Below are 6,593 nucleotides of genomic sequence, written 5' to 3'. Positions count from 1 at the left end.
TCAATGTACCTTCATCTGCCAGTGAACAACTTGGCCCACCTTAAGCGTTAAGAAGGGCTAATCTCGGAGGGAAATTCAGTTCTTCTGAGGCTGGGTTGGGAGCCCTAGGATCACAGAGCTCCGAATTGGTTGTCCTCTAAGAAGCCCCCATGGGGGATGGTTTTGGTGGCCCTAAAGCCCTGCTGGCATCCTCCAGGAGAACAAAGCTGAGGCTTGGGACTGGGAACAGCTCCTGTGTGTTTACTCAATTCCAGCTATCCATCACCCCCCCCCCCCCGGGGGGGCCTATCACAATTAGGAAAAAGAGGAAGATTGCTCTTGCACACACCCATACACACATACAGAAGAGTATATCCAGCTAGGGCCAATCCTAAAGGCATTAAGAGGAAGGAGGAATCCTCAAATGGGAGAACCAAGTTTAGTGTAACCCCCAGGAGATGGTGCAACGGCTCTAGGTGGTGGGGGAGACAGGGATTAGGGTGGTAGGACTTTGCCTCTGAATGCAATCATATGCATAGGGGCTTGTCTTCCCTCTGGACGGCCTGCTGTGGCCGCACCTCACTGAGTGCTGTCTGCCAGTGCCTAGCACAGTGCCTGTCCCATTGTATGAGCTCGGTGCACGGTTGCTAGATGAGCGGCTGCCCCTGCGGACCTTCTCCCCATCCCTGATTTCTGCCTGCCTCTTCCTCTGAGAGGTACTCCTTTAGGGCTTGGGAGAGCCCAGCTGTGTAGTTCTTTAGACTGAGCTGCCATTGCCTACCCTGTGTGGGCTTAGGGGGGCAGGGGAGGCAAGGAATGGGAGAGGAATCAGGCCTGGACAGAACATCAGAATATTGTGGTATTCATGAATTGCTCAGGTTGAAATGCATCGAGTTTGTGAATGACCTGTTATTGTATTTTTCTTTAACAGCATAACTGCTCAGAGGCAAAACTGTGGCCCCTGTTTGGGGAGGCTGGATTCTGGTGACACAAGCACTTCCCTGGGTTCTCCTTCCCACAGCCCAGTCCTGGAGCTTATTAGAAATGCAGCGGCAGGAAGTGTCAAGGCTGGAGGGACCCCCCCCCCCCATCCCCACCCCATCTCCCCAGCTCCTGTCTTTGCATTTTCCTTCCCCTTAGACTTCCTCTGCCTTAATCACCTGAGGCATTGTTAGGCCTCTCTTCTCTCCCCTCCCCTAAGAGTCCAGGGACCCTGCCAGGCTGGAGCTCCTTGGTGGTCTGGGAGGGCTCAGAGCTGAGCCCTCTTGAGACAATGAGAGAAAGCCCTGGGAAAAAGAAAATTCATGCCTGACCTCTCTGTGCTTTCTTGCTTAGTGGAGCCAGTGACTGAGGGAGCCTGAGCTGGTCAAGCTCTGGAGTAGAGATGGAGCCAGGAGCAGTGGGAGTTCCAGCCATGGGGAAGGCTACCAAGGGGTCCAGAAATAGGGCGTTCGTGCTGTTTCAGCAACACGCACACTGCTAGCTTGGTTCAGGTCTGGAAGACCACGTGTGGGAGACTGGCAGATCCATCTGGAACTAGTCCTCTCCTGGGTCAGTTCTGGGCCAGGAACTGTACCCATTGATCCATCCTAATTACAACTCCAAATCTAGACATCTGTTTGGGACAGAAGCAGCAGAGCCAAATCCCCGAGGCTCAGACGTGCCTCCCTTCTCACGGTGAGTGGAGTCGGGTGCCAGGGTGTGTTCTGCACCCTCATTCGTAACCTGCTGCAGCACAGGGACCAGAAAGTGTAGGCATGAGAGAGCTCCAGACGCACCTAGCCTGGAATATGGGAGAACCTAGATCTCTTGTCCTTGTTTCCAGGTTCATCAGCCATTCATTCATTCATTCAGCAAATGCATACCTATATCATTCAGCTAACATCCTTAGAATAATGTACTTCCAATTTAATCTCCTCCAGGTTAGTGTGGGCTGGTGAGAGCCTCCTATTCAGAATCTTCCTAATAGCCTGGTTTCCTGCCCCTGTGGGCAAAGATGCAGGGTTGCTGGACTCCAAGCTTCCCCTAAAGGGACATAAGTATGAAAAGCTCTGAGAGGAGAAGTCAGCTCCAAAGCACTCATAAAATCTTGAAGTTGATGGGACTTTGGATTTGATCTCTCTAACTTCCTTCCGGGTGCAATGATCCCTTCTACACTAGTAGACCATTTGGGGGCACCTACTGTGTGCCTGGTAGTGGGTCTGAGACGTGGTCGTGTATCCTGTGTTTCACTTCTGGGGGCAGGAAGCGTACTGGCTCCTTTCAGAGCAGTGCTAGGGCTTCAGTTCTTTCTGGAGCTGAGCCCAGTCTGTGCCCCTGGCCCCCTCCATCTGTGGGTCCCTCTCCTCCTCCATCTGTGGCTTGCTCTCCTCTGAAGGGCAAGGCCAATGGCTCGCTACCCCTCCCCACTCCTCTTCTTGCAGAGGAGTGCTCCCCCTCCTGGCTTAGCCTCAGCTCCAACCATCTCCAGCCCCAGTGGTGACTTAGGCCGACTAAGGCTGAGGTTCAGGGTGACTGTGTGCCCTCAGAGGGAATGGGGGGCACCGGAGGCTCCTAGAAAGGGAGTTGCTGCAGCCTGTTCCCCAGTGGAAGAGGCTTCAGTGTCCAGGCTGGCCCCCCATTCTCCGGAAGGTGTGGGCACGGAGGAGAGGGACGGCACCCAGTAGTGTCTGCTGATCTCTGGTCGGCCTGCAGGCAGACCCCCAGGAGGGTGGCAGGAGTCAGGGATACCTCTTTAAGAGCAATGCTGCCCACCGGCCTCCGTAAGCCTCTGTTTTCTCATCTACTAAATGGGAATAAGAATGAGAGGGTTTGCGTTCCTGAATGGTCAGAATTAACGGGGCCTCATGCGTGCATGACACACAGTTTTCGCTCAAATATTCATCCCTGTCCCTTTCTCCTCTGTAATTTCCTCTTACTGTGTCCATCTGCTGTCATCTCCTTGCCCCGTTCGGGTTTCTTTCGGCGTCTGGGCCGGTCCCTGCCAGTTCCTGCCCAGCCTCCGTTTGGTCCCGGCTTCCTTTCCCCGCCTCCTGGTGGCCCCGCCCCTCCCGCTGCTGGCGGAGCCCGGGCTGCCCCGACCACGGGACAGGGCGGGAAGGTGGCAGTCTCAGCTTCTCATTAGAGGCCCAGGAATGTGTGGAGTCATGAGGGACAATGAGAGCCAGCGACAGGAAGAATGGGGCCTCTGTCGGGGCAAGAGAACTTTCCCCCATCCTCAGCCCAGGTGAATGGGAGCACCTGAGGGCGGGAGGGGTGGGGAGGAGGCCACAGGTGGTAGGCATGGGGGAGCAGCAGAGCTCCCTGGAGCCGGCCACCATGGGAATGCTTAGCATCTGTCGGCTTTTCTCGGGAGAGCTCAGACCTCAAAGGTGACCGCCTGTCTCCCTGGGGACAGGGTCAGGGAAGCTATAGAGAGAATGTGCCAGTGGGCCGCCCTGGGCCCCAGCAGAGCTGCAGAAGATTCAGGGGTGAGCACAGAGGAGACAGGAATAGTGGGGCCCCAGCTTGAGGGTGAGTCCTGAGGGTCCCCACCAAGTGGTGAATTTTCACTAGAAAGCGGATGCTTAATACTGGAGGAAGCAGAGAAGGAGGCCAGGGGAGCTGACCTGCTTCTCCTTCTCCACATTCCAACGAGGTCTGGATGGGCCACCGCCTGAGACCTGACAGATGTTCTTTCCCCTCACCGCCCCTCACCCCACGTCTCTGGCCCCAGAAATACCTTGGAGACACATTGCCCTTTCTGGAGCTTACTTGGGGCTTGTCGGGTGGGCTGGGCTGGCCAGAGCTGAGGCTTTCATGTGCCCAGGGCCAGGAATCTGAGGGGATGGCCAGGTGAGGGTGGACCGCGGGGCCAGATCTAGCTGCTGTGTGGATCTTCCAACTACATGGACAGGCAAGTGCAGGAGCGGAGGAGGTGGAGGGACACAGGGTGGGGGCCGCAGAGATGGGGAGGGGCAGCCAAGCAGGAGAGGGGGCCTCTAGGGAGCCGCCTCAGGTCTCCTGCCAAAAATTGAACCATAAAAAAGCTGGAGGGGAGCAGCAGGGGAAGGAAGGAGAGAAAGGAGATGGGGAGGCAGGGAGGGAGGAACAGCCCCTCCACACCAATAGCCCGGCAGGGGGACGTGAGTAATACATGGCTGGTTCAGAGGGAGTGAGATCAAAAGCGAGTAGATACAAGAGGTTTGTGCTTCACCGACCAGACAGCCAGAGGCTCAATGAGACCTTTGTTACCCAGGCCCAAGTCAGGGTTGAAGGAATACCTGACCTCCCCCGCCCGCCCGGCCCACCCCCACCCCTACCCCACTGGCCACCGGGCTGGGGGAGGGGCGGGCCAGGCCTTCTCAGTGAGTCAAGTTGAGTTGGGCACAGCTCAGGCCGGGCTGGTGGGCGGGAAGAGGGAGGAGGCCTGCCCTAGCTGGGCGTGGAGCTTCTGGGGTAAGTGGGGGAGTGAGTGGCTGCCTGGAAGGCAGGAAGTGGCTCTGCAGGAATTCTGAGGGAGACTTCCAGGGCGAGGGGGCCTGCCAGGTGAGCCATCCCTTGGACCCCAGCCCCTGGCCCCGGTGTCACTTGGGAGGGGACTGAGGGTATTCTGCTTGGAGTCCATGGGTTCTTTTACAGGTCCTGAGTCTGGGAGGTGGGGACCCATGGGAAGGAAGGCAAGGAGAACCAGAGGTTTCTGGGGTTGGGGCAAATGCCCAGAAGTTCATGTGGGAAGTTAAAGGATGTCCAGCAGTTTGGCTCCCAGGTTGGTTAAGATGTGTGTGTCTCTGTGTGTGTGTGTGTGCGCGCGTGTGTGTGCGCGCGTGCATGCCCTGTGGCTGCTGGAGTGTGGGAAGCCCAGTTAAAGGGGGTCAGTCCAGCCAGGGTCCTGAAGAGAACCAGTGAGCTTGTCCCCTGAGGTGACCGTGGCAGCTACTCCTTGGCAGATGGTCAGGGTCTTGCCTGGTCCTAAGGCCTCTTACTTTCCTGTTGGAGTCTGAATTCCCTGAGGTTTCCCTAAACATGGAGTTCCTATCCTCGGAGGCTGATGCTTGCCCACAAGTGACCCATCACGGGAGAGGAGATGAGGAGATAGTCCTGTGTTTAGAACACATCTTTTCCAAGGTTTGAGACCTTGGTTCCTCCCTGTCTCCCCCAGCTCTTCTTGAGTCCTGGAGTTGCATGTGCCAACCACTGTGTCTTACGAGAGAGAGAGAGAGAGAGAGAGAGAGAGAGAGAGAGAGAGAGAACCAAGCACAGCATCACCCAGGGATGGGTCTGAAGCTAGCTGCCCTCAGCTGCTGGGGATTTCAAGCTCAGGCTCTCTTTTTTGCCTCCACCTGGGTCTGGAAACAAGCCCCACTTTCCTCTAAACCACATAAGAAGGAGTATAGCTGGTAGGCAGCCCAACTTGTCTGGGAATTGTGGGCCAGCCCCCAACCTTGGGGGTGCTCAAGCCACACGACACTTGTTCACTCCTCTAAAGAATAGAACCTCTGGTTCTTCCTTGCCTTCCATCCCACACTCAGGTCCTTCTCTCAGCCTTCCTTTACCCAGACCCTCCCTGGCCCTCTCTGTGTCATGTGGCTGGACTCCGAAGGGTTAAGTGTAGTAAGGAGAGCATCTAATATGGGGCCAGCCCTGGGCGCTGGCAGCAGTGCCATTGAAAAGATCCGGCCTTGCTCTGTCCGGGAGGGGGTGGTTAAGGACGCAGAGCAGGGGGCTGGAGACTAATTATAGGAATTTGAGGAGGTCCTTTATGGCCAGGAAGCCACCCCTCCTCATACCCCGGAGTGCAGCCCATTGTGTGGGGGACTTTGTGGGGCCAGAACTGGAAACTCATTACTGGGAAGGCTTTCATGCTGGAGCCAGGGCAGGTGGTGGGGGATGGTGAGAGAATGTAACCTGGAGGCCCAGTACCTGGAGGGTGGAAGGGTGGGTGGGGAGGGTGGGTGGGAAAGGGGAGTGAGGACTCCCAGGCACCCCCAGCTCCCCACATCCTTTTGAGATTCCCACCGCTGGACCCCCTCAGCTCTGCTGTGGCCTATGGCTTTTCATTCCTATGTGATTGCTGTTTCTAATTCATGTAGGGCTAAAAGCCATGGGCTACAGTGAGGGGCGTGCTCCTTCTCCTGAGATCTGCACCTCCCTCCCCACAGGACCATGCTGGAAGCCAGGCACAAAGGGGGCACCAGGAGGGGTTTCCATTTGGGGATGGGGCGTGTGGGGGACCTGGTAACGGAGGGCCTGGGGCCAGGCTCTGTGACCTTGGCCAAGTCACTTCCCCTCTCTGGGCTTGGTCCCTCACTCTGAAATGAAGAGGCTGGACTGATGATTTCCAAGGGAGATTCCCTCTGAGAATGAAGACACATTCAGAGGGTGTTGAGGTCTGTAAGTCGGTGCCTCGCTGCACCCCCTTTTGCCAAGTTACTGAGGACTGGCAGGACTGAGCAGAGATTTGGGGGCTGGAGTCAGGGTCATGGGGTTACACAGCACTCAGGCCTTCACACAGTGTTCTCAGGACATCCCATGCTTCCCGGCCTCACTCACTCACTCTGTGGTCGGCTAGGAATCCACAGCCTTCTCTGCCTAGAGAGACCTCAGGGTCTCTGTCAGTGGCAGAAATGGGCATG

General features: G+C 56.7%; 1 long non-coding RNA gene and 1 other non-coding gene across 2 annotated transcripts in view; both read left to right on the top strand.

Annotated features, from left to right (window-relative positions):
• Positions 1-4,429: 4,429 nt before the first annotated feature.
• LOC111094510 overlaps positions 4,430-6,593 on the top strand; it is a 15,507-nt gene continuing 13,343 nt past the window's right edge. Inside the window, exon 1 of the long non-coding RNA XR_005385590.1 lies at positions 4,430-4,506. This is a non-coding gene — a long non-coding RNA (uncharacterized LOC111094510). The remainder of the gene's footprint in view (positions 4,507-6,593) is intronic.
• MIR135B (microRNA mir-135b) lies at positions 5,992-6,080 on the top strand. Its single transcript, NR_049427.1, has one exon. It is a non-coding gene; the product is annotated as a microRNA mir-135b (primary transcript).

The sequence above is a fragment of the Canis lupus genome, chromosome 38, assembly GCF_011100685.1.
Source record: "Canis lupus familiaris isolate Mischka breed German Shepherd chromosome 38, alternate assembly UU_Cfam_GSD_1.0, whole genome shotgun sequence".
Classification (NCBI taxonomy): Eukaryota; Metazoa; Chordata; class Mammalia; order Carnivora; family Canidae; genus Canis; species Canis lupus.
The sequence above is the reverse complement of the archived record's forward strand: the minus strand, read 5'-3'. Positions and strand labels throughout refer to the sequence as shown.